The 20,608-nt window shown below is 42.7% G+C and overlaps 1 protein-coding gene across 7 annotated transcripts in view; it reads right to left on the reverse strand.

Annotated features, from left to right (window-relative positions):
- LOC136834724 (kinetochore protein Nuf2-like) overlaps positions 1-20,608 on the reverse strand; it is a 410,975-nt gene that overhangs the window by 339,097 nt on the left and 51,270 nt on the right. The gene's annotated exons all lie outside the window — the stretch shown is intronic.

The following is a 20,608-nucleotide window of genomic DNA, read 5'->3' on the forward strand; positions in this document are numbered from 1 at the left end:
TCTGCCACCTCAAAAGGGTTGAGGCTGAAGAGGAGACGATGACTAGAAAAGGGGCAGCATTCCACTCTCTTGGACGCCTCGTTGATTGAGAGAGAAGGTCCTGTGTTGACTTCTTATGTAGGTGAGAAGCCACTTCTACTGTTGCTTGCGGGAAAAGATGCGTACTATCCAAGGGCGAGAAGAGAAGAGCTGATTTATGCAAAGGAGTGACGCCCTTAGATACAATCAAAATCCAGAGTTCCCTCTTTTTCAAAATCCCCATAGCATAAAGGGGAGATATCTCCAAAGAACCGTCTCTGACCGCTTTATCGACGCAGGAGAGAACACTCCTCCAATTAGCAGCAATATCCTGAGGAAGATCCAAATCTCTGATCTTCTTTGCCAAGATCTGAAAATTCGCGGTAGTGCTCTTTTGTTTTGGCGCAGGTAAGTGTCCCGCCCACTTTCGAGGAAGAACAGGTACAACATAGCTAAAGAGCTCAGTTCGTTTATGCTCTATGTCCACATGTGGGGAGGAGGGATGGGCTCTGTTCACTTAATTACTTGCTAAGTAAATATAAAACCTTATTTTATTATAAAAATGTCATTTTTATAATAAAATATGACACTTACCAAGTAATTACATAGCTGAATCCCACATTGATAGGAGGTGGGAAGAATGGATATGTACTACTCAAAAGACATTATAAAGGAATGCATTTGAAATAGAAAAAGGCTAGCATTGTGATAATGCTTGTTGTAACCTTACCTGGGGAGAGAGCAAGAGCAGGAAGATACTGCCTCTTGGTCGTTGATCATTTCGACCTGTAGGTACATGACCAGTAGTGTCAGGATTGCCCCTACTTCAGTGGGAACTTTGTGGTCAGGGAGTACAGTAACACCCCGAACTTGCGTGATTCGAGTTGCGCGAATTCACAGACACACGAACTTTTCATTGGAACCTAACCAATTGCCATACACGAGATTCACAGACATGCGAACATTTGCAAATACTGAGAAACCCTGCAAAAGTGTTTATGTTTAATTTTTTATGTAATTTATAAGTTTTCAAGCTTAAATGTGTAAATTAAATAACATTAAATAATAAAAGTAATAATTTCTCTCTCTTTTACTGAGATGAGAGAATTTTTAGGGTACATGTATGTTTATTTGTTTTGTATAAATAAATTTTTTACCTGATAATAAGTACTAATTTTTAAATATTAATACCATTAAATGCTAATAATAATAATATAATAATAATAATGGAGAAGCAAATCCACAATTATGTATATGTACACTCGGCAAGGAAAGTCAGGATACAGTTTTTTGAAATCTTCGGACATATATTGCTCAATAATGCGACATCTGGCAACTTTAGAAAGGGGAGGAGCTTCAGTCTTATTGTTTGTTTTTTGCTTGACCTCCTATAACTTTCAATCATATTATACCGTTCTGAAATCATTGATACTTAAATGCAGTATTCGTTCAAGTTGCAATTTGCAGCAACAGTTCTGAGCAAAATAAAAATTTTTCGACATAACCTACCAAGTAACCTTACACAAATGAATTTGTGACACCACAATGAACAGAATGCTTGCATAATCAGAAACGCGATTTTCCATAATGAAATCAAGAGTTAAATTTGAGCAATGTCCAACGAAAAATATGGGGAACAATAAAGGAACGAATGCAATGTTATGATGAGAGAGAGAGAGAGAGAGAGAGAGAGAGAGAGAGAGAGAGAGAGAGAGAGAGAGAGAGAGAGAGAGAGTCTGCTGTTGTGTAAGCCTAGGCCTATATGTAGAGCTACTCATTTCATTTTTTTTTCTTTTAGAGATTGAGCGATACTATATTTGTATAGTATGTTTTAGCAATGAAGAGAGAGAGAGAGAGAGAGAGAGAGAAACTATGGCAACGTCAAGAAACATCCGGTTACTTGGGTGTTTCCCGCCGAAGTTATCGCGCTGCTCCCCACATCATAGAGAACGCTTTTGCGGATTTAAATAGATTTGGTCAACCTACCCTAGTTGTCACAACATTTACTGCCATTAATTCCAGCTGACTTTTAACACAATGAAATACAAATATGAATGTGTAAAAATTAAAGAAATTATCATTACCTCGTATGATGATGCAATAATAAGCCTGTTCATAATGGAAAACGAGTAAATATTGCCGTTCTGATAAACAGTACTACACCGAGATATCCACACACTACCTTTTAGATCTCTATGAACAAAGTCATCTGAGAAATTCTGATTACTTCGGACATGCATGGTGTTTTTAAGTATCTGCACGTTTTTGTTTTACAGATTTAACATTATATGATATAATTAGCATTGTATTTTTATATTCTAGAGTAAATTTTCCATTATTATGAGTTTTCTGTAAGAAAAAAATTAAAATTTGATGAACGAAATCTAATGAAAACTATCCTCTCTTTACTTGCTGGTGTACATATATTTAAAGATAAATCAATATGGATAGCTTTCAGGAACTTGAAATGGGGAACTGAACAAGTTCCTGAAAGCTATCTATATTGATTTATCTTTAAATATATGTACATATACATAACTGTGGATCTGCTTCTCCATTTTAAGACTCATGCTACTATGAGTATTTTTAAATAATAATAATAATAATAATAATAATAATAATAATAATAATAATAATAATAAAAATAATAATAATATAACTATAACTACAAAATTCGTATGTGATATGAATTTTAAATCAGCAAATATTTTTTCCTCATCTTCTGTAAGAAGCTCGAAGGCAAAAGCTGTCAGACATGTCACTTTAACATGACAAGAAGGGGTAGTGTTGCTGATTAGTGGTCAAAGGTTTCTTGTAATTCTCTCTCTCTCTCTGTGTCGGTAATAACTCATAAAAAATTTCACTCTCTTAAATAAGGACAACTGTTATCTCTCTCTCTCTCTCGTTCGTAGTTAGCCCAACCTACATATTACTGTTTCTCTGTATGTCTTTAACTGTACAGTAAATAATTTTAAATTGATCTAATTTTACCTGTACCATTTACAAACTGTAAGTGCGCTGTTCTAAAACATAGAGACATAGAGCATTTCAGAACAAAGAGAAAGAGACAGAATAAAGAAGTTTCTAAAAACGAGGTTGATAAGACTTCTAAAAATAGATAGGTGGAATGGGGGGAGAGAAAAATAGTATACTATTCTTCACACTCTCTTATATTCTTACATTAACCATTTGTTTCTTTTTTTAAGGGTAATGTATTAAGCTAACTTTTAAATGAAATTACAGTAACTTTAATTTCACTTAAAACTTATTTTAATAATGAATTTCCATCTTTTGATATCTAATGTAAGAATAACTTCTCTCTCTAAGAATAATGTCTCTCTCTCTCTCTCTCTCTCTCTCTCTCTCTCTCTCTCTCTCTCTCTCTCTCTCTCTCTCTCTCTCATGTTATTCTCTCTGTCTTCGTAATAATTCATAAATAATTCAACTTGATATTTCAAGCAAGGACAATATATCTCTCTCTCTCATCTTATTCTCTCAGTCTCCATAATAATTGATAAATAATTCACTCTCTTAAATAAGGACAACCCCTATTTCTCTCTCTCCCGTTCATAGTTAGTGCTCACACATTTTTATAACTTATTGTTTCTCTGTATGTCTTTACCTGTATAGTAAATAGTTTAAATTGATCTGATTTTACCTGTACCGTCTACGAAGTGTAAATGCGCTAGTGTGGCAAATATGTTCTAAAGCACAGACATAATAACTAATAGCTGTATTAGTCAAAATAAAAACACTGTTTGTTCACGAAAAACCATTTCAGAACAAGGACAAAGAGATGTAGCATAAAGAAGTTATCAAAAAAAGTTGAGAAGACTTCTAAAAATAGATCAATCGGAAGGGGAGGGAAACAGAAATTCTCTTTCATCTCTATTTTTATGTCAACCATTTATTTTTTTTTAAGGGTAATGTATTAAGCTAACTTTTAAATGAAATTACAGTAACTTTAATTTCATTAAAGTTAACTTAATAATTTGGGAGCATGATTAGGGTCATATTTAGTGTTTAAACCTTAGAAATAAGCATTTATTAGCATTTCTAGAGCCTGTGCCAAACTTACACGAAAATTCACCTTGAGGGATAGGTCCTACAACCTAACCTCGTGTAAGTTCGGGGTATGACTGTAGTTCTATGATTAGAAAAAGCTTAAACAAAACATTTGCCCTTGCCCTGGGCGACACAGACATCGACTATCACATGACCATAAAACTATACTACCTGTACACCATTTAAAACATATACAGTACTACCCATCCGTTGAAAACGAAGATCGGAGGGCACTCCCCCGCTTTCCAAAAACTCAACAACCATAATCAAGGCTAGGAGATAGAGAAATAGGAGGATCACTCCTACCCCTCATTCCCTAGTGCCACGCCAGCCTCGGAGAACAGACCCAGTGCACTGTAGTCCTCAAACACAGTTCCGACGTCCCGTAAATAATAGCTGGCAAAGACCAAGCAACACCTCCAAAAAGTCAATTGGATTATGGTTGCTAAAGAGAAGTTGCATTTAAAAGACAACGAAGTGGCTACTGCCTCTACCTCGTGTGCTTTTACCTTTAACAACCGTAAATTATTCTCCTGAATCCCCAAGTGAGACTCTACAATAGTGTCTCTCAAAAAGAAAGAGATAGCATTCTTGGCGAGAGAACGTAAAGGGTTCTTAACAGAACACCAGAGGTTACGAGAATCCCCTCTGATATTCTTGGTTCTCTCGATGTAGAATCTTAATGCTCTCACTGGGCATAAAACTCTCTTGTTCCGAAGGTCCCACTAGTTCTGCAAGACTCTGGACGGAAAAAAAACGAGGCCAAGGGTTAGACGGGCTCTTGTTTTTGGCTAAGAAGCCTAAAATGTTTGAGCAAATAGCTGTCTCTTGTGAAAAACCAACTTGTGTGTCCAGGGCTTGCAACTCGCTGATCCTTTTCGCTGTGGCTAACATGATTAAGAACAGTCTTTCTGGACAGATCCCTAAAGGAGGATGCCTGCATAGGTTCAAAAGGAGGGCCTGACAACCAATGCAGGGCTACGTCTAGGTTCCAAGACACAGGCTGCTGAGACTTCTGTTTCCTGGTGTCAAAAGACTTGACTAAGTCTGAAATGTCCGGGTCTGAAGAGATGTTCACACCTCTATGCTTGAACACTGAGTTCAGCATGGATCTGTAATCCTTTATTGTAGACGTCGAAAGGCTTCTCGAAGATCTTAAAGTAAAAATTTGGCTAGTTGGACTACAGAGGTAGAAGAAGAAGAGATGTTACGTTCTTTGCACCATCTACCAATTAGCCTGGTAGAGCCTTGAAGAAGACTTGCGTCTACATTTTGTGATAGCATTCGCAACTTCTCTTGAAAATCCTTTCACTCTGGCCAACTTCCTGACAGTTTGAAGCTGTCAAAGCGAGAATGGACAAACCTTGATGATATCAGTTGAAGTGAGGTTGTCTGAGAAGATCTTTCCTCTGTGGGAGGCTGCGGAAAGTCCAACAGAAGTTCTAGGTCTGGAAACCACTCCTTTTGAAGTCAAAAAGGAGCTACTACAATCATCGATGTGTGATAAGACGTCTTGAATTTGTTGATCATGTCCCTTACTAGACTGAGCAAAGGGAAGGCATACATTTCCAGATGTGGCCAATCCTGAAGCATCGCATCCGTTGCCTATGCCTGAGGGTCTGGCCCCGAAGAGCAATAAAGCGGGAGGCGATGGTTCCTGGACGTTGCAAACAAGTCTATCCATGGTGTTCCCCACTGTTTCCACAGGCTGGTGCAAACCTGTGGATTCAGCGATCATTCTGTGGGTACAACCTGCTTGCAATGGCTCAATTCGTCCACTAATAAGTTTAACTTGCCCTGAACATAGCGGATAAGAATCTGCGTATTGTTGTTGTGCGCCCAAAGACGAAGATCCCTGGCTAACGCGCACAGTGACAGAGTGAGTGCCTCCTTGGTTTCGAATATAATCCTGAGCTGTCGTGTTGTCGGAATGAACCGCAATCACTGAGTTTCGAGTTACTGTGGCAAAATGTTGAAGAGCCAGGTGAGTCGCCTTCAACTCTTTTAGATTTATGTGTAGTTTCCTCTCCTGAAGGGACCACTTCCCTCACACTTCTAATCATCCTAGTGTCGCTCCCCAACCTAGGTCCGATGCATCGGAGAACAACGAGAGGTTCGGGTTTGGATGTGATAGGGGCTTCCCTGAGTGGAACCTTCCTTACACGAGCCACCACTGAAGATCTTCTTTTATTTCCTGTGTGATGGGGAATACAAAGGAATCTGGAAGAATTTTCCTGTTCCAGCTGGCCTTCTGAAAGAACTGTAAAGGCCTCACATGCAGTCTCCCCAAAGGAATGAACATCTCTATGGAGGAGGCTCACCCAGTCGTTGGCCGAGCAGGTTTGAAGACTTGGAAACTGACAGACTTTTTGGGTGCATGACAGTATTCTCTTCTCTTACGGAAAAGCCCGAGAGTCTATCTTCATCTCTAAATAGACTATCGTCTGAGAAGGGACTAGTTGAGACTTTTCCTAGTTGATTAAAATACCCAACTCCTGGGTTAACTGTGGGGTTTTGAGAAGGTCCTCTGTGCACTTCTTCTGGGATGATGATCGTAGGAGCCAGTTGTCCAGATATAGACAAACTTTCAAGCCCATTAGATGAAGCCGCTGAGATAGAACGAAAACCCTGGTGAAGACTTGAGAGGCTGTTGACAACCCGAAGTAAAGAGCCTGAAATGGAAAAAATTTGTCCTGAAAGATGAATCTCAGGAATTTCCTGGAATCCCGGTGTACTGGGATATGAAAGCAGGCGTCTCTCATGTCTATCGAGACCATCCAATCTTCTTGAGAAATTGCGGCGAGTACTGAGCTGTTCATCTGCACCCTGAACTTCGTGGTTTGGACGAAGATGTTCATAGCACTTACATCCAATACTGGCCTCCAACCCCCGGAGGTTTTGGGGATTACAAAGAGGCGGTTGTAAAACCCTTCCGATGACAAGTCTTCTACTTCCTCTATGGCTTTCTTGTAGAGAAGAGCTGTGACTTCCTTTGAGAGGGCTGAAAACTTCTCGGAGCCTACCAAGTGCGCCTTTTAAGGCAATGGACACAGGTGACAAAGTTGGGGTCTCCTTGAAGAGGATTGCATATCCTTCCTTGAGAACCCGTAGTACCCACGATTCTACTGATCTGGCCTCCCACTGTCTCCAGAAGTGTAGGAGTCTGGTGTCCACAGGTAAACTGAGGACCGAAGTCTCACTTGCTAGAGACTGGTCTAGATGAGGACTTCTTGCTGATAAGGCGGACTGATCTGGGATTTGTGCGTGTGTGCAAGGAAGCTCTTCCTCTGTTACCTCAAAAGGGCCATGGCTGGAGAGGAGAGAAAGGCCGAGGATTAAGTGAAACCGCAGGTGTTCAGTTCGATTCCTTCGTACTCTTGGACAACTGCTCTAGCAAGTCGTGAGTGGCCTTTTTTTGCAATTCCATGGCTACCCGCTCTAATGTCGTTTGAGGAAAAAGGCTGGTACTGTCCAGAGGAACGAAAAGAAGAGCAGATCTCTCGGACGGTGTCACTCCTTTAGTGGTGAAAGAACACCACGTCTCTTTTCTTCAGCATACAAAACGAAAAAAGGGCAGCTAACTCCTGTGCCCCTTCTCGAACTGCCTTGTCTGCACGACAGGACTCCGAGCCAGTCCGCTGCAAAGTTCTCTTGGAGGGAAGAACAATCCTCAATTTTCTTGGTTAATGCACCCACCGTCCAGTCAAGGAAACTGAAGATCTCAAATACTTTAAAAATATCCTTAACTAGGCAGTCAAGCTCAGAAGACAAAACAATTTTCGCTGCATTGAAGGCTGAACGACGAGCAGGGTTAATCAGACCGGAGAAATTCCCTTGAGAGGAGGCAGAAACTCCAAGGAAGGAGTTTCCCCGTTTGCATAGAATACATACCTCCTTTTGGAAAGCCGAGGAGGAGAACAAAATACAGCTTTGCCCAACTCCCTCTTCTCAGACAGTCAAGAGTTGATCCCCGACAACACTTTCTTGGAAGAGATAGAGAGTACCGTCTTCAGGAGTCTAATGGTACTCGAGGACTGAAGTAACAAGAGTGATGATCCCAGAGAAGAAGGAGGCATGGTGGAGAGATATGTCAGGAAGCAGAACAAAATAGTTCATTAATGAGGTGTAGGCTGATGAAGGTTGTTCTGGATCGGGTTCCTCTTCTGCTGAGGATACAGTGGGAAGCACCAAATCCTGTTGCGGTTCTTCTGATTTCGAAGACAAGGGTTTCTTCAACAGTTGCATAATGTAGTCTAAATGTTGGTGAATGGGAAGCAAAGAAGAGTCTTGGGATGCTAATGTACGTGCAACCTTCGCGTGAACAGTGCCAGGTGAAGAGGAGATGGTCTTGGGGATCTGTAAAACAGAAGGTGCTGAAACAAGTTGAACTGCAGCAATAGGGACATCTGAATCTGAAGCCTCAGACTCATATTTCAATACTGGAGAGCTGGGAGCCAACAGGATGCTTGAAGCTACAGCATGAACTGAACCTGCAGCAGGCTTATGAGCTACTGAGAGCTCGGACCCAACGGGAAAGGGAGATCCCAAAGTGCGCTTATGAGCCAATTGGAGCTTGGGAGCCAATGGGAGCTCAATGTTCAAAGGGAGCTAGGTCTCTGTCGTTCCAAAAGCTACAAGAGGGTTCTTGATCCTTTTAGTGCTTGCGAGGTACCGCTGGATGTGTGTCTGTAACATACCTCTTCAAAGGCCTAGAAGACTCCTGAAAACGTCGACCATGTCCTTTGGGAAGATAAGGTGCGATCCAATTGGACACCTTTCCAGCGTTTGGTTGCCAAAACCTGGGAAATAGTAACAGGTTCAGCTCAGGAAGCAACTACTCATGGGCAAACCCCACCAACCTCCCTTGGACTTACAGTTTGCCTCCTCCTGGGTGCAGGAGAGTATGGCAGGGACCCCCGTGTAGGGGCATCAGTGGGATGAGTAGCCACCCCCTCCACAACACTAACCCGGGTGCAGGCACTGAGCAAAGGACATTCCCCCCCCCAAACTTTTTCCCCTCTGGACATTTGCCTACTGTATACAATAAGAGTGAAAGTTTGTTTGTTTCTCAGAGTCATGCATGATTTATTGTATTTTTACTGAACAATAAAAACTGATAAAAACATAATTGCATTAAGGATTAAAATATTCATGTGGGATATTTAGGGTCAAATGCAGAAGGAAAGTGTCATTAATACTAGTTTATTTTTTGCATTAAGGATTAAAATATTCAATACATTCTAGTTACAACAGGCTACAACGTTTGGGTAGTCTACCCTGATGCACCTACGGACACCGTTAGCCTAGGCTACTTGTAGCCTTTATAAGAAACATCAGATGCTAATTTTTAATGCTCATTTTTTTAACATTTCTGCTTTCAGTTTGGAGATGGCGGAACGGCACTTCGCGCCTTATCCGCATTTTGAAAGATTCTTGACAAGCTCGTATGTTCTGGCAGGCGTTAATGTTGCGCTGCGTGCCCTAGCCACAGAGGTTACAGAAAACGAGCGATGTGAGGAAGGTAGTAACAGAAAACAAGGTTATATAGCTCTATCGACAAACTACATACAGTACTAGGCTCTGTTCAACTGTTTACTCCGAACTTAGGGGTTAACCGTACATTCGGACATGATTGACCTAGGCTATTTCTTACGTATATGTAAGCAATCCCCCACAGCATTGTGGTCTGTTCTTAGCCATGTCGTGTGCAGGCTGTACCGAGATTTGGTGTCAACTAACATGGCCCAGGCCGCCACTGTCCAAGTACACTGTGATAACGAGACCATCAACAGAATTGGCAGAACTAGCATCCCAACCACTTAAACTATCACTGGGGTAATTGAGTAACTTGCTGTATACTAGGGGAATGTCCAGATGGGAAAATGTCTGGGGGTGGAGAAACTGTCCGGAGGAGAATATGTCAGGGGGAAAATGTCCGGAGGGGAATATGACCAGGCCCAGCAGGAACTAGCACTTACACTATGATCTTCATTTGCTTTGTCCAAAAGAACTCTTACAGACTTTCCAATCTGAGCAACAGTACTTACTAAAGCATCAAATTTCTTATCCATCCGAGCTTCAAGACTGGCTATGGCACTAGGTTCAGAGAGAAGGGTGCCAGGTAACAGAGTTGTAGGGAGAGCGAGAGAAGCAGGAATTGGGGAACAAGACAAAGGTGTAGAAAAAGCCGGTTTAGGGGTAGAGGACATAGAACCTCCAGCCTCGGCTCTAGTAGCCGCTTTCCTAAGCCTAGTTTTTTCTAATTTATCCAAATGATCGGTCAACACTTCCATTTACTTACGTCCCAGTCCCTACATTCCTCGCAAGTCAAGTCGGGGGAACATACTTGTCCACGGCAATGAAAAAAAAACAGAATTTTCGTCATATTTAAAAGAAGTCAACCTAGTATTACAGCCTTTGCTACAATACCAGTTACTGGTCACACTTGTGTCTGCCATAATAGTCAAAAAATTGAAAAAAGGCTAAGCTAAACTAAGCTAAGCTATGAAAATATAGCTCGGAGGCTACCAAATGAAAGAATACTTCACCAAATCCTTTGATAGACAACCAAACCATTCGGTAAAACTACTCCTGAATTAACAAAACAAAGCTGCTGAACAATCAATGATCAGTTATCAACAGCAGAAACGAACTGAGCTCTTTAGCTACATTGTACCTACTCTTCCCTGAAAGTGGGTGGGGCACTTACCAGCTCCAAAACAAAAGAGCGCTACCACGAGTTTTCAATTCTTAAGCTGCTGTTTAAAGTAGACACTACTGCTATGTAATTACTTGGTAAAGTCATATATAAAACTAAAAACTTCAGACACTTTGAACATGTTCTTGAGCAAATAGTCAACTCCAATGCAGAGAACATAGTCTTTGCTAAAGCAAAGAAGAGGCAGCCACTTCCAAGGAGGGAGCCTCTATGGTTGCATATGACCCATATCTTCTGGCTGAGGGATGGGAAGGTGAAATACTAAAGCATACCTTGCCCTGGCATCTTTTCTCTGAAAACCATTTATCCACTTCTCCCATAGCATTCTTAGACGAAGAAGATAAAACCACTTTAGGAAGTTTAGAATAATCCCCAGATAGGTCACTCATCATAAATGAGGAAGCTGGAGAAGAAGGGACTGCCGGAGCGAAGAAATCTGGAAAATTATTTAGTAAATAATTCAGTAAGGCAGCATAAGCCAACAGGGTGGAGTCCTGTCCTAAATCTTCCTCTTTTGATGAGACCAGGGACAGTGAGGGGTCTTCAGGCACTACTGAGGAAGAACTTGACTTCTTAACCCTTAAACGCCTACTGGATGTATCATACGTCAACTAAAACTGTCTGTTGGGTGCCAAGTGGACGTACCGTACGTCGACTACAAAAAATTTCAACCTTTGGTCAACTTTGACTCGACCGAAATGGTCGAAAAATGCAATTGTAAGCTAAAACTCTTACATTCTAGTAATATTCAATCATTTTCCTTCATTTTGCAACAAATTGGAGGTCTCTAGCACAATATTTCTATTTATGGTGAATTTTTGAAAAAAAATTTTTCCTTACGTCCACGCGGTAACTCGGCCGAAAATTTCAGAAATTACTTCGTCAAATTATTTCGTCATTTTGTTGTAATTTTTGCACTGTTTTATATTAGCCATTACGTAAAGTTTTATACATGAAAATGTGCACAATTTCATGTAAAATACAAAATACAACCCATGGTTGTAGCTTTTATCAGTTTGGAAATATGATATTTTTATGATAAAATAAAGTTTGTTCCTACTTACCTGGCAGATATATCTATAGCTGTATTCTCCAAAGGGACCGACAGAAATTCAAAAACTTACGGCACACGCAGTTGGTCCAGGTGGTTAGTACCCATTCCCGCTGCTGGGAGGCGGGTATCAGGAACCATTCCCATTTTCTATTCAGATTTTCTAGAATCTAGAACTACTGTCTCCTGAGGGGAGGAGGGTGGGTACTATGATTATATATATCTGCCAGGTAAGTATGAACAAACTTTATTTTATCATAAAAATATCATTTTGTTCATGACACTTACCTGACAGATATATATATAGCTGAATCCCACCATTGGAGGTGGGAAGAGACAGAATAGGATTTAGGAAACAAACATATGTAGGCGATTGACACCTTGGTTCCTTACCTGTTAGCATTGCTGACTTCGTGATTACTGTCACCCAAGTCTGCTTCTGCTTTACTAGAGACTCCAGCGAGGTAGGGACCTATAAAGCTGGTGAAATCTAGATGATCTGTCAACGGGGGCGAGACCACAATGTGACTAGACCATATGACCTTACTGTGAGGGCAAGCGACAAACGAAACAACCACCTGACCAAGCCTAGTTACGTCATGAATAAATAACATAAACTAAGGACTGGGACGACCACCACTGGTGGAGACCCAACAACCATAAAAAACAACACTACTAATATATTTAAAAAACACACATAAACAAAATTAAAGGAGAGGATGAGAGTCGCTTTCTGCCCCCAAGATCGTATTTGCGGAAACGTAAGGCCCCAGCGCACAGCAATTCTCATAGGACGTCTTTACTTCCGTAAGATAATGAGAAGCGAAGACAGAATTGCTTCGCCAAAACGTGGCACCCAGAATGTCATTGAGAGACTGGTTTTCCTGGAAAGCCACTGAGGTAGCAATGGCTCTCACTTCGTGAGCCTTGACCTTCAAAGATCTCAAATCCTCGTCTAGCACACTGGAATGGGCGTCTATGATGGTGCTTCTTAAAAAGAACGCCAGGGCATTCTTCGAGAGAGGTATATCAGGCCTCTTAACTGAGCACCAAAGATTGTTAGAAGGACCTCTACAATCCTGGGTCCTCTGTAAGTAAAATTTCAGAGCCCTGACAGGGCACAGGGTTCTCTCCGGTTCTTGTCCAGTGATGTCCGTCAAGCCCTTAATTTCGAAGGACCTGGGCCAAGGGGAAGACGGGTTTTCATTCTTGGCAAGAAACATAGGGCTCAGAGAGCAGACTGCATCAGGGCCTCTAAAACCTATAATCTTGCTGATCGCTTGAAGTTCACTAACTCTCTTCGCCGTCGCCAGAGCAGTTAGGAAAATAGCTTTCTTGGTTACGTCCTTGAAGGAAGCAGAATGCAAAGGTTCAAATCTCTTGGACATCAGGAATTTTAGAACCACATCTAAATTCCACGAAGGTAACTTAGGGGCGGCTACCTTAGACGTCTCAAAAGACCTTAGAAGATCATGAAGGTCTTTGTTGTCTGATAAGTCAAGGCCTCTATGCCTAAAGACCGCTGACAGCATACTTCTGTAGCCTTTGATGGTAGGGACTGCCAGCTTTAAATCATTCCTCAAATAAAAAAGGAAGTCTGCTATCTGGGACACAGAGGTTGTGGTAGAGGAAATTCCCTTAAGTTTGCACCACTTCCTAAAAATGACCTACTTTGACTGGTACACTGTGCTGGAGGAGACTCTCCTGGCGTTGGCGATCGCCTTAGCCACTGGTTTAGAAAAACCTCTCGCTCTGAGCAACTTCTCGATAGTCTGAATGCAGTCAGACTCAGAGCGGGAAGGTTTTTGTGGTACCTCTCGAAGTGGGGTTGTTTGAGAAGATCTGTTCTCATAGGAAGCGTTCTTGGAAAATCCACCAAGAGTGTCATGACCTCTGTGAACCACTCCCCTGAAGGCCAAAAGGGGGCGATTAATGTAATTCTCGCCCCTTCTGAAGCTACAAACTTCCTGATGACTTCCCCCAGAATCTTGAATGGGGGAAAGGCATACAGGTCCAGACCCTTCCAGTCCCAGAGAAAGGCATCTACTGCTAGGGCTCCCGGGTCGAGCACGGGAGAGCAGTAAAGAGGCAGCCTTGTGGTCCTTGACGTTGCAAAGATGTCCACCAGGGGACGTCCCCAAAGCTTCCAAAGCTCCTGACACACTTCCGCGTTCAGAGTCCACTCTGTTGGAAGAAGCTGATGCTGCCGACTGAGAAGGTCCGCGCGTACATTCTCGACCCCTGCTACGAAACGCGTGAGAATTGTCACCTGACGAGAATGTGCCCACAGCAGGATCTCTTTGGCAATCATGAACAGGGACCGAGAATGAGTACCTCCCTGCTTCTTGAGGTACGCCAGGGCCGTGGTGTTGTCTGAGTTGACTTGAATCACACAGCCTGCAACTTGATTTTCGAAGAACTGAAGAGCTAAGAGAATCGCTCCCAGTTCTTTTAGATTGATGTGCCATGCACCTGTTCCCCTTTCCAGGTGCCTGACACTTCCTCCCCCACCCAGTGTTGCTCCCCATCCCGACATGGACGCGTCGGAAAACAACACTAGGTCGGGGTTCTGAAGAGAGAGACCCCTTCTGCCAACTTTACGGGATCGAGCCACCACCGAAGATGGTCCTTGACAGAGAGAGAGATCCTGAGAGACTCCTCTAGATCCTCCTTGTTCTTCCAGTTGTCCGCAAGGAAAAACTGGAGGGGTCTGAGATGCAACCTCCCCAGGGAAACAAACTTCTCTAGCGATGAAATGGTCCCCAGCAGACTCATCCATTCCCTCACCGAGCATGTTTCTTTCCCCAGGAAGGCCGAAACTTTTTCGAAGCAGTGCTGCTGACGTTCCTGGGATGGAAAGGCTCGAAAAACCACTGAATCCATCTGAATCCCCAGATAAAGAATGGACTGAGAGGGGATCAGATGTGATTTCTCTAAATTCACAAGAAGTCCCAGGGACTTCGTCAGCTCCAAAGTTGAATGTAAGTCCTCCAGACACCTTTCTTTCGATGAGGCTCGAATGAGCCAGTCATCCAGATAGAGCGAGATCCTTATGCCCGCAAGATGAAGCCACCGGGCAACGTTCCTCATCAGGACTGTGAACACCATAGGAGCTGTACTCAGTCCGAAACAGAGAGCTCTGAACTGGTACACTCGTCCCCCAGGACAAACCTCAAAATACTTTCTCGACCGAGGATGAATGGGGACATGAAAATAAGCGTCCTGGAGATCCAGAGAGACCATCCAATCGCCTGGTCGCAGCGCATTGATAACAGACTGAGGCGTCTCCATTGTGAATTTTTCTTTGATGACAAAATTGTTCTGTCTGCTGACGTCCAGGACTGGTCTCCACCCCCCCGACTGTTTTGGAACCAGGAAGAGACGATTGTAGAAACCTGGAGACTCCAAATCCAGGACTCGCTCTATGGCTCTCTTCTCGATCATTTCTTCCAGCAGATCTAAAAGGATCTGTTGCTTCTCCGGACGGTAAGAGGGCGACAGATCTCTGGGAGTTGAGGACAGGGGGGGGTTTTCGAGGAACGGGATCCTGTAACCTTTCTTGATTACATTGAGGGACCAGGAATCCGCCCTCTTACTCTCAGGCTTCCAAAAACAGGAGAAGCCTGGCTCCTACTGGTGTCTGGAGGTTTAGAAAGTCACTTCTTGCCCCTTTGGTTAGAAGGGGCTCCGCCTCTGGAGAGGCCTCTTCCTCGAGAAAAGGATCTAGAGGAGGAAGATTTCCCACGAAAGGGCTTCTGTCTCTTAGAGGTTAGTCCCTGCGATGACGTGGATGGGACACTAGGACGTCTGGAAGACTGTGCAAGGAGGTCCTGAGTAGCCTTCTCCTTAAGGCTGGAGGCGAGATCCTTGACTAGCGGCTGGGGGAAGAGATGGCTAGACAGAGGGGCGAAAAGCAATTCAGCCCTCTGAACAGGAGAAACCGACTTTGCTGCAAAATTGCAGTATAAAGCCCTCTTCTTCAGGAGGGTTGTACCAAAATGCGAAGCCAGTTCATCCAAGACCATCTCTGATGGCCTTGTCCATGCAAGACAGCACACTGGACAGCTCCCCAGAGAGATAGAATCTGGACTCACGAGTCCTCAAATCCAAGGCCCCCAAGCACCAATCCAGAAAGTTAAAGACCTCCATAGTCCTGAAAAGGCCTTTCAGATGGTGGTCAGTCTCAGAAAGCGTCCAGGACACTTTCGCCGAAGAAAGGAGAGACCTCCTCGAAGCATCAACGAGACTCACAAAGTCGCCTTGAGAGGAAGAAGGGACCCTTGAGTCAATTTCCTCTCCCGTCTCATACCAAATTCCAGCTATCCCGCACAATCTAGACGGGGGTAGAGCGAAGGAAGATTTCCCTTGAGACTTCCTATCTTCCATCCAAGAGTTGACTTTCTTGAATGCTTTTCTAGTAGCAAGAGAAGTCTTCATTTGCAGGAAGCCGGGCAATTTCCTCACCTTCGAAGAAGCTAACTGCGAAGGGGGGGAAAGTGGGGCAGAAGGCTGAAATTTATCTGGAAATAGCTCCTTCAGCATATTAGCCAAAACCTGGTAGTCGGAGAAAGATGACAAAGGGGGCTGCTCCTGCTCTGCAGAGTCCGACTCCTGAGACAAACCTCCCTCTTCGACGGGAGTGACAGGAGAGTCTTCCGGGACTTGAGGGAGACTAAGACCTTTGGGTCCGATTCGGCCAAGAGACCTCTTCTTGTGGGAAGAAGCAGAAGAAAACTCTGGAGCAACCCGCACCGAAGCGTCCTGACGACCGTCCTGCCTCTCAAGCTGCCGAGCGTCCTGACGAGAGTCCTGACGAGCTTCCTGACGAGCGTCCTGATGAGCATCGTGCAGAGAGTCTAGACGGGAAGGAAGAGAAGCGTCCTGGTGAGCGTCCTGCTGAACGTCTAGAATAGCGCGATGAGAAGCAAGAGGAGTGTCAAGAAGAGCGTCTCGGCGCGAACTCTTACTAGTGGCTAGCAGAGCTGCAAGAGGGGCGTCCTGATCAGCCAGCGAGAAGTCAGGAACAGCAGCCTGAGGAGCGTCACGACGAGGCAAGGAAAGCCGATGATCTGACGAACGATGAGGACGACTACGAGAACCCGCAGGAGAGAGAGACGAACGAAGAGCAGGAGAGGGAGACCTCTTAGATCTCTTAACTGGCAGCGTCAAATCCTTACGGCGCCTACGAGGCTCCGACTCCTTAGCAGCGAGAAGGGAAGCTAACTGCCGCTGCATATCCTGGAGAAGATGCTTCGAAGGAGAGGAATCCCTCTCAGGAGAAGGGCTGCTCTTATGAGAAGAAGAGGGGGAAGGAGACGTCCTCCTCCTTCTACCATGGGCAACGACAGCTCTCTTCTTGGGGCGGCTGGGACGTTCAAAAACGTCCTCCTCAGAAGAAGTCCTGGTCCTCTTCTGCGGCGGCAAGTCGTGCAACCAGTCAGGTGAAGACTCTAAAGCACGAGAAAGAGGAGAAGAAGCGTCCTCCTCAATGAAGCTCCTCCTGAACGAACGAGAGTCCAACTGAGAACGCGACCCCTTGCGTGGAGAGGGCGCCTTGGAGGACGAGAAGCAGTCTTTAAGGACCCGTGCGCGAGCATGATCCTTGGCAGCCTGGGAAACGTCAACAAGGCCTGCCGAAGGGACGCCAGATCGGTGGGGGGTCCCCGTAACCCTCTTGTGGCTTTCGACATGCCCATTCCCTAAGTCCTGGGAGTTCGGCAGAGGTCCAGGCCTAGAGGCATTATAGGGCCGATCTGATGCCCCCTCCACAACACTAGGGGGATCACTGCATTTTCAATAGCCAACACCTTAGACTCCAAAGTACGAATGGAGCTCAAAATCTGCGCAAGGGCATTACCTTCCGCAGATGCAATCACAGGGTTCGAAGGCGACTCTACAGGGAAAGGTGAAGCATTAGTAGGATTAACAGGAGATACATTAATACCCTGACTCCCACCAGCTGACACACTCCTGGAGGAGGACCTCCTAACACGGTCAGGCTCTAACTTGCGTACGTAAGAATCGTAAGCCTTCCAATCAGAATCAGGCAACGACTCACACTCCTTGCAGCGATCATCCAACAGACAGACATGCCCTCTACATCTCATGCATACTGTGTGAGGGTCTGCACCAAGCTTTCGGTAGCCTCACCTTACACTCCTTCACAACACACACCCTGAAACTAGCAGAACTAGAACCAGACATCTTGTTCAAGAAAAGCCAAAACCAAAATCAAATCAGTCCACAGAAGCGTATGCCTATCCACAAATCCAAAGTCAAAACCAAAAGACAATCAGAATACTCAGTGGAAAAGTTTTTTCCGAAATCCAACGGCGGAGGTATTGACAACAGGTGTTGACAATACCGCGACAGAGAAAATCTGAATAGAAAATGGGAATGGTTCCTGATACCCGCCTCCCAGCAGCGGGAATGGGTACTAACCACCTGGCCCAACTGCGTGTGCCGTAAGTTTTTGAATTTCTGTCGGTCCCTTCGGAGAATACAGCTATACTGTATATATATCTGTCAGGTAAGTGACATGAACAAAATTTTCATATAAATCTCGATAACTGCCAAAATTTCAACCTTCGGTCAACTTTGACTCGACCGAAATGGTAAAAAAACGCAATTGTAAGCTAAAACTCTTACATTCTAGTAATATTCAATCATTTACCTTCATTTTGCAACAAATTGGAAGTCTCTAGCACAATATTTCGATTTATGGTGAATTTTTGAAAAAAACTTTTTCCTTACGTCCACATGGTAACTCGGCCGAAAATTTCAGAAATTCTTTCGTCACTTTGTCGTAATTTTTGCACTGTTTTATATTAGCTGTTACGTAAAGTTTTATATATGAAAATGTGCGCAATTTCATGTAAAATACATCAAAATACAACCCATGGTTGTAGCTTTTATCAGTTTGGAAATATTTTCATATAAACCACGATAACTGCCAAAATTTCAACCTTCGGTCAACTTTGACTTCAATTACCAAAATGGTCAAAAACGCAATTGTAAGCTAAAACTCTTACATTCTAGTAATATTCAATCATTTACCTTCATTTTGCAACAAATTGGAAGTCTCTAGCACAATATTTCGATTTATGATGAATTTTTGAAAAAAACTTTTTCCTTACGTCCGCGCCAGAAATTCGTTCGTCACGTTGTCGTAATGTTTGCACGGTTTTATATTAGTCGTTACATAAAGATTTATACATGGAAATGTGCGCAATTTCATGTAGAATACAACAGAAAATAACTCATGGTTGTAGCTTTTATCAGTTTGGAAATATTTTCATATAAATCACGATAACTGCCAAAATTTCAACCTTCGGTCAACTTTGACTCGACCAAAATGGTAAAAAAACGCAATTATAAGCTAAAACTCTTACATTCTAGTAATATTCAATCATGTACCTTCATTTTGCAACAAACTGGAAGTCTCAGCACAATATTTCGACTTATGGTGAATTTCTGAAAAAAAAAAAAAAAACTTTCCTTACGCTGCATGCTAAACTCGGCCGAACATCTCAGAAATTCTTTCGTCATGTTGTCGTAATGTTTGCATCGTTTTACATTAGTCGTTACATAAACTTTTATATATGAAAATGTGCGCAATTTCATGTAGAATACAACAGAAAATAATTCATGGTTGTAGCTTTTATCACTTTTGAAATATTTTCACATAAATCATGATAACTGCCAAAATTTCAACCTTTGGTCAACTTTAACTCGACCGAAATGGTCGAAAAACGCAATTGTAAGCTAAAACTCTTACATTCTAATAATATTCAATCATTTACCTTTATTTTGCAATAAATTGGAAGTCTCTAGCACAATATTTCGATTCATGGTGAATTTTTGAAAAACATTTTCCTTACGTCCCACGCTGAAACTCGGTCGAACACCTCAGAAATTCTTTCTTTCACGTTGTCGTAATGTTTGCACCGTTTTATATTAGTCGTTACATAAACTTTTATATATGAAAATGTGTGCAATTTCATGTACAATACAACAGAAAATAACTCATGGTTGTAGCTTTTATCAGTTTTGAAATATTTTCATATAAATTACGATAAATAGAAAAAATTCGACCTTCGGTCAACTTTAACTCGACCGAAATGGTCGAAAACTGCAATTGTAAGCTAAAACACTTCCAGTCTAGTAATATTCAATCAATTAGCATCATTTTTCCAACAAACGGGAAGTCTCTAGCACAATATTTCGATTTATGGTGAATTTTTGAAAAAAACATTTTTTTACGTCCGCGCGTTACGGATTCATGCATCATATTGTGATAATATTTTCTCTGTGTTGCTTTGATCATTTTACAATTTGTTATATACCAAAATCATCGCAATTTAGTATACAATACAAAGAAAAAAAAATAATCCGTTAGCTTTAACCGTTTTGCTCACAGCGCGATTTGTATAAAATTATATATGACAATTTTTTTGCGCAGTCATATATTTCAATATTTATATATGATAATGATATTTTTTTCATTTCTGATGGTTGCATACTAAACTTCAGGCAATGCCAAAAAGGAGCCAAAATGAACTCTTAATCTTAAAAACTAAGCGTGCTGTGATTTTTTGAAAAAACTTTTTTTCTGCTTTCGGCGCTTAACTCCCTAACGCCTTAACAAAGCATACAGGAGACGTTTTTGTAAATAGAGGCTCGGCGTTTAAGGGTTAATAATACCCAAAATAGTCTAATTCTGCAGCAGTGCCAAGGAAGGGTCCAAACTGGGAGTT

This window comes from Macrobrachium rosenbergii, chromosome 54 (assembly GCF_040412425.1).
Source record: "Macrobrachium rosenbergii isolate ZJJX-2024 chromosome 54, ASM4041242v1, whole genome shotgun sequence".
NCBI lineage: Eukaryota > Metazoa > Arthropoda > Malacostraca > Decapoda > Palaemonidae > Macrobrachium > Macrobrachium rosenbergii.